The sequence below is a fragment of the Triticum dicoccoides genome, chromosome 2B (assembly GCF_002162155.2).
Source record: "Triticum dicoccoides isolate Atlit2015 ecotype Zavitan chromosome 2B, WEW_v2.0, whole genome shotgun sequence".
Lineage (NCBI taxonomy): Eukaryota > Viridiplantae > Streptophyta > Magnoliopsida > Poales > Poaceae > Triticum > Triticum dicoccoides.
In genome coordinates this window covers 18,796,597-18,804,604 of record NC_041383.1, presented here as the reverse complement: position 1 = coordinate 18,804,604, position 8,008 = coordinate 18,796,597, and the positions used below count along the sequence as shown (strand labels likewise).

The window sequence follows — 8,008 nt, the reverse complement described above, 5'->3', positions numbered from 1 at the left end:
TTAAACTTTAACCATGCCAAGACTATGCATAGGAGTATCAGAACACTTGATAAAACTGGCAGCCCAATCCTCATTGTATTGTTCTTAGTCGTTTTACCTGTTGCAATGCATACATTTAACATAGAAATGGCAAACAACGGAAGTACTTCAGTAAGAAACTAGTAAAAGAAGAGACTCCCTCTCTAAAGAAATATAAGAGAACACTACTTTAATGATCTAAATGCTCTTGTGTTTATTTCTTTATAGAGGCAGTGTTTTTTTAACTTTCTAAAGGGAAAGAGTTGGTACCATATGCCACATATAGGCTAGCAACTCGGAGATAGAGCGTGTTGCTACCAAACACTTCGCCAAGCTTTCCCGTGTCAATCAACTCCCCACCCCAAACCAAGCATCTTGTCACGTTTCCTTCAGACCTGCCACTGCTCAGGTTAAGGTGCGCGTATGCCACACAGGAGCAGTTGCGGTTGCATTCTGCCGCGCACTCCTCAAATGTACTCTTGCTCCCGCCGACGAGTGTGAACTTGTCAGGCGACTTCATCCCCGGCAAGGCCAAGAAACCGTCACCGCACCCACCCAACGGCTCCTTCCGCCGGCATCCCATAGAGAACCTGCCACCGGACCACTCCTCCATGCTAGCCGGCTCGAAACCATCTAAGCATTTGCACGTTGGGATGGGTGCTACCGTCAGATCGCAGTAGCCATATGGGCCGCAATAGCCGTAGAGGTTGCATTTGAGGGAAGACCAGTTCCCCAGGATTTCCCACGCCGACAACCTATTATTCCAGCTCTGGATTTGGTACTCGCCGGTGTAGGTTAGCACATACCTAATGTGCGGGGCGCCATCGGAGAGGCTATATGTGACGTAGATCTCCTTGTCGTTGTCGACGACGGCCCAGTAAATGATGACCTCTGTGCTGGTGTTCGCCTGTTGGTACGGGCGCTCGCTCAGCACAAGGTAGCCTGTCCATGGGGCACCGCGGATCACTGGGCGTGGCCCGTCCCAGAGGAATATCTGGAGGAACGTGGTGGGGTCGACTCCGTAAGAGAAGCGGCCCGGCGAGGGGTCGCTGGGGCCTTTCCAGGACTCAAGGCGCTCATGGTCACCACGGGTGTTGTACTTGAGCCGGAGCTTCATACCAGGGAGGAACGTGTCGGTGTGGTGGTCGAAGCTCTGCCACAACATGGTGCCATTTGATGCCCGGATGATGAGGTTGCCGTTGTTCAAAAGCACCGCCGCAGGGCTAGACGAGCCTGGGGTAGTGGCCGTGTTGGTTGTCGTCCAAATGACACGGCCGCTGCCATCACCATTAGAGAGGACAAGATTGGAGGTGTTGATGAGTGAGAGCATCGGTGAAGAGGAAGAGCTGTTAATGACCGGGGTTTCTCGGTTGGCGACCCACACCACAGTGAGCTCTGGAATGTCGTTGTACCATATGCCAAGGTACAACTTAGTTGGAGTACTCGTGGAGTTGGTAGGAGAGAAGAAGCCCAAGGCGAAAGCACCACCATCGGAGACGATGCTATTGCCGGGGGAGAGCGGCTTGCCGGGGACAAGCCGGTCATCGGAAGCACCGAACGGCAGGAACAGAAGGACCACCACCGCAGCGCGGCAGGTGAGAGCCAGCCAATCCATCGATCAACCAGGCCACAAAACTTTTGGTACAAAACTGGTCTGCAAAGTGGGAGTAACTAAGTAAGTGTATATATACTTGCACCCATCGAGGCTTGGTCTACAAGCCAAAAAAAGAAAAGCTTTGACGAAGATGAAGCAGAGGCAGCATCCTGGCATTTTCGTCCGTGGAAGAAGTAGATGACTTCATAATGCAAATCTTTGGAATGCTAGCAGGTTGGTTTGGGAGCTGAGAGTGTATTGGACATTCGGAATTTACATTTCAGCTGTCCACATCGGAGTTGGGATGCCACCGTCACTGCTGACTAGACAGACTAGTCACTGCTCAAACATTAATCATTTGTGCTGATAAAATTTACCAGCTCCAGCGTGGTTGGATCCCTGTAGTAATTCTAGTTGTTGCATTGTCAGACCTAACACAAATGTACGACCAACGAACAAGCTAGGTGATTCCTACCGTGTTCGCGTGCAGACTGAATGTTTTTCTGTTCCTCACCACGTCACAACTTACCAAGTTAACAACAAACTTTTCATCCGGTAAGTTGAAAACCAAGTTTCTGTGCTGCGATTCGGCAATTAGAATTATTTTGTTCTTGAATTGCTCTGTTCCTTGTCGAGAAACTTCTTGACCACCTACAATTCTCCGGAGAAATTCTAGATTCATGAACCACTCAACTCCGTTGATATTAGTTTTTTTCTTTGCGGAGACCGTCGATATTAGAATTAACAATAGAAAGTTACTGAACTAGTTGCCTTAGAAACCTAGAGATGCGCCAACACAGGGGATGCTTTGCTCAATTGTGGTAGGCCTGCACACGTAGCATTACAATGACGGTGAAAGGGTGACGGGAGTACATGACCGTTCAAAGGAGAGGACTTGGCTTGTTCTGGTTCACCAGGAGAAAATGTGGCAAAATAATACTCCCTAGGAACTAAAACCACGACATTTATTTTGGATCGGAGGGAGTACTAACTAATGCAGGTTTAGCTTTTTGATTCTGAATTCAAATAAAGCACGATAGTTTTTAGATGGAGTTTATTTAATTTAATTGCAGTTCATTTTAAATCTGCAGAACAGAGATGCTCTATGTATAGTTGACACTAGAAATCGTAAAGATATTCCTGCGTGAACTGGTTTTTTCTAGCAAAGGATAGCAAGCCTTCTATAAGATTGGTGGTTGATTCCTTACAACCTTTTCTTCCATACCTTAGTAGTTTCTCTTTTCTTTTTATTGCACATTGGCATCTATCCGTAGTGAACGACAGGGGTTGCTTTTGTGATTTGGAACAGAGGCCGGAATCAATGAATTTCAATCTTTAAAAAAAAAACAACTAGCTTTGGACAGTCTATGGGTCTCCAACTTTAAGGTGCAGTTTGATTTCCCGGTGCAACTTTAGAATTCTAACAGTTACAGGAGGCTATGAGCCTGTGAAGGCTGTGATGACCTGAGTTTGATATCATTTTTTTCAATGATTATGTGCATCAAGCGATGAGGCCGGCGTTAATCCTCATTTTCTAAAGAAAATCATTTTTCTTCTGAAAATTACGGAATAGAGGCAAAGAGGGCTTGAATGATACTCTTTCATGTGCATATGATTAACTGGAAAATGACAATTTCATACTTGCAACTCTTTCTCTCAAATTTAGATTTCATTCCTGGCACAAACTATTTCTCTACATCCATGTTAGCATAGGTTGGACTTTTTTTCTTTCGAAAAGGAGGTTGAAACTCATCGGCCTCTGCATCATTATGACACACACATCCATTCTTTTTATTAAAGTTGTGTAAGGCAACAAGACCAAGGTCATCAATAAGAGGAGTACAGAACATAGGCAACTATGACAGAACCATTACAAAATAGTATGAAAAAAAAATCTATGACTAAGTCGACTTTTTCCGCAACAACGCTTCACAAAGGGATAAATGCCCTTGCGCCGCCGTCGCCACATCCGAGACATGGATTTTCATCCTGGATCCCACAGCCAAAAACTGAAGGTAACTACACAAACTCAACGTTGCTGAGCCCGACTAATAAAGACCAGCAATTGAGCCGACCCACAGTACTAGTCGCTCATCCGGGCATGCACCTGCCCTTCCTCAACCCCTAGCTCACCATTTCTTCACGAAAAAAAGTCGGTATTTCTGTGAGCTCCCACCCACTCGAATCAGTCATGTCCCCCCAAACATCGCCGTTGACTATGAGACCCCCGCCATCGATAAAAACCGCAGAAATAAGAAGAAGAAAACACGTTTGTTATTTATCCGAATTTGTATCTAACAAAGAGAAGAGGAGGACACGTGAGAATTATTCAAAGTGCGTGGATTCTTTTTTGTTGTGATAAACAAATATCTTACAAATAAAATTGATAAGCTTGGTGGAAAAAGAAATTGCGTTGAACATCTAATGTTACATCATACTACTACTACTACTACTACTAATAATAATAATAATAATAATAATAATAATAATAATAATAATAATAATAAACAAATACCTTGGTAATAAACATTAATAAATATATTTTTGAGAATCAAATACAATAGATCTATGTAGCAAAAGAATTAGAAAAATATGAAAAGGGAGGGTCAACCAAAAAAACATAGAAATCGTTATAATAATCTGAAGTTGGGATTTAAGCAATTGGGTCAGCCCTAAGGATGACAATGGGTAGGGTATGGAGCGGGTAGAGCAATACCATACCCATACCCATGTAGTCAATGTGTACAAAATTCTATCCATACCCGTATCCATGGTATGAAACTTTACCCGTACCCATACCCGACGGGTACCCATACCCATTGGATACCCAACGGGTAGATCAAACACTACACAAGTAATTTGCAATTCTACATTCATCTATAGAAAAATTGACTAATAAACATTGCTCTCAACTTAATAACAGATAGATTAGTACATGGCAATTATCTCAAATCAAATTAACAATTGGTAAAAGTTTAACGTAGGTTCACAAGCTCACGACATAAACTAACATAGACACAATTGTCCATCACGGGTAAGGTTCACATGTCAGTATAAACGGGTAGGGTATGGGTATATCCATGGATAAAACGCTATACCCGTACCCTACCCATGACTTAACGGGTAAGCTTTGGGTACTGCCCATGGGTGTAAAATTATGCCCATACCTTGCCCCATGCGGGTACGGTATCCTCGGATACTCATACCTATGGGTAAAATTGCCATCCTTAGCTAGCCCACAGAACTGGACTCCTGGTTGCTCATCCGGGTCTGAACCCTGCTCTTCCCCATCCTTTAGCTCACCATTTGTTTTTCTCAAAAACCCTCAAAAAATTATTTTTCTCCAAAAAAAGCTTGCCATTTGTGATCCTCCAAAAAAAAGAAACTCGCCATCTGTTCACGGGAAAAAGAGTCGCCATTTCTGAGATCTTCCGTCCGGTCGAATCATCCATGTCGTCCTCCCAACAATCGCCGCCGCCGGGGACACCACCGCCACCGATGCGAACCACCATAAGCGCTCTCGGCGACGGCCTGCTCCTCGAGATCCTTGCCCGCCTCCCCGACCTCCCGAACCTCGCCCGCGCGGCCTTCGCCTACCGCGCCCTCGGCTCTTCCCTTACCTTCCGCCGCCGCTTCTGCTCGCTCCGGGTGCCGCCCCTCCTTGCATTCTCCTCGAGCTCGACATGGAAGCGGTCCTGGTAAACCCCTCCCTTTGGCAACGCTCTGACCCGTTCCACCGCCTTCCGCGACGCCGATTTCCTCTGGACCCGCCGCATGTACAACCCTCGTCCCGACGATGACCTTCGTGGTAGTTTGACTACATATTGGACAGCGAGGTCCGCATCGCCCACCGGAAACAACGGGCCAGCTACAACCCACTCACCGAGGCCCCGACCCTCTTCCCCAACGGGCAGGTTGTGACGGACGACACCCACCTTGAGTTCCACACACTGTCCTCCCAGGAGGACCAGTGGCTGCATCATGTGGTCTGCATCGGCCACAAGACGTCATGGACGCAGGCGCGCGTCGTTGTCTTCTCATCGCACTCCATGGAGTGGCAAAATTTTCCCTTGGATGGAAACAAAGGCTAGCGGGTAGTTCGCTTGGAAACTTAAAAAATCTGACATTCCCCAGATAATATTTCCCTTTAAAAAAATCCATGATATTTTAAGAAATATTCATGTTTTTCAAAAGAATATGTTCATGCCATTAAGAAAATGTTTATACAATATAAAACAATGTTGGCATTATTAAACAATATTTCATGGTATTAAAAAAAGTTCAATGTGTATTTTACAATTGTTTAACATGAATTCAAAAAACGGCCGATAACATATATTTGGAAAAGTATGCATCAAGTTTTTTAAAAAGTTCAATGTGTATCAAAAATGTGTTAAGCATGTACTCCCTCCTTTCCAAAATATAAGTCTTTTTAGATATTCACTACGGACTACATATGGATGTATATGGACATACTTTAGAGTATAGATTCACCCATTTTGCTCCGTGTGTAGTCCGTAGTGAAATCTCTAAAAAGACTTATATTTTGGAACGGAGAGAGTATAAGACAAATGCACAATGTGTATTGAAAAAAGTAGATACGTTGAAATATAAGGAAAACGAAAAAGGGAAAAACTGAAGAGAACTTGTGTAAAATGAAGAAAAAGACAAGAAAACCGAAGAAAAATAATAAATAAAAAGACGAAAAAACCAACAAAATAAAAAATAAAAAACCAAAGAAGACCAATGAAAATAATGAAAATCGATAAGATAAATAAAACATATAAAAGGATCAAATACTCGTGTCGGAGCCACTACAAGACTGGGCCAGCCCATAGCCTCCCGCGAGAGGTCACTACAAAAAAAAGACACATCCTTGACATTTTTGGCCAAACGAATTTTTTTCCTGTCATACATATGACACTTCTATGACGATAATTGTGAAAAAACCCGGTGTCATCATAGATGTGGTGGGCTCCTACTTCTATGACAAAAAATCATGACAGAAAATGGGCTTTTCGTCCTGGTCGGGCCGGAGACGCAGCTGCATGACATTCTTTGGGCCGTCCATGACGGAAAAAACTGTGGTAGAAGCAAGGGCAAGGAAAATTTCGGGGAGTTCCCGGTTACGGTGGGTGGTTGGGGGCCGAGCGATGCGCGTTTCTCTCGTACACGTACGCGCGTGTGTGCGAGGCATTGGCTCTAACTGAACCCGAGCGAGGCGTTGGGCTCTAACTGAACCCGAGCGATTGCACTGCAGGCTAAGCGTTACTGAACTCGAGCGATCGATCGATGGCTGTTAACTGAACCCGGTCGAGCGATTCCTTCACTACTGCTGCTAACTGAAGCCGATCGATGTTGCCTCTCTGGATGAACAATGAGCGTTGCGGGGGGAGGGGGGAGGGGGGGTTGGATGAACAGTGAGCGGTGGGGGTGGATGAACAGGACCCCGTGGCATTGCCTCTGGATGAACAGGACGACCCCGTGGAGGGCTGGATGAACAGTAGACGATGGAGGGGTGCCTGTGGAGGGGTGGTTGAACAGTAGCCGGTGGAGTAGCGCGCGATGGAGGCTGGAAGAACAGGAGCCCGTGGAGGCTGGAGGAGGTCGACGGTGGAGATGAACAGTATCCCGTGGAGTCCCGTTTTGTGGTACGCCACACCCCTCCCGATGAACAGGACCCCCGTTTCGACCGTAGCGCTCCAACACAAGTCCGTTTCGTCCGTTTTGCGGTACTCCACACCCCTCCCGATCAATAGGACCCCGTTTCAACCGTAGGAGGTCCATTTCCTCCGTTTTGCAGTACGCCAGATACCTCCCGATGAACAGGATCCCGTTTCGAACGTGGCCCGTCGAACACAAGGTTGTTTCCTCCGTTCTGCGGTATGCCAGGCCTCGTTTCCATCGCCTGTTCCGTCCAAGCCCTCCCGATGAACACGACGACGGATTCCGTTCCGACCCAGCCGGTTGGCTCCCCATGAACACGACGATGACGCTGTTTCTCCATTCCGACCCAGCCATGTACACGAGCCCTGACCGTACGTATGCGCGAGTAGGCATTCGAGACCCCGCCCGTATGTACACATACGTGGCCGTATTTTATTTCTTGCACACTGGCCGCTGTACGTACGTGTACATGCTACGTGCGCGGCTCTACTATGACACGTACGCGCCTCTACTACCACACGTGCGCGCCTCTAGTACGACACGTGCGTGCCTCTACATCCACCAGTATGTACGTACACGTTCGCGACCAGAATGACAACGCTACGTACGCTTCGACCAGGTGGGTCCCGACTGTCAGGCACTTCTTTGCATGCGAAGATGTAGCTGGTGGGTCCCAGCAGTCAGGAGGGCGAATCGGGTTTTTTTGCCTGGACGCACTTCCTCGCGTGC

At 46.5% G+C, this 8,008-nt stretch overlaps 1 pseudogene; it reads right to left on the bottom strand.

The window, feature by feature from the left end:
• The window catches only part of LOC119366866, a 4,258-nt pseudogene extending 2,625 nt beyond the window's left edge, over positions 1-1,633 (bottom strand).
• Between the last annotated feature and the right edge of the window lie 6,375 nt (positions 1,634-8,008).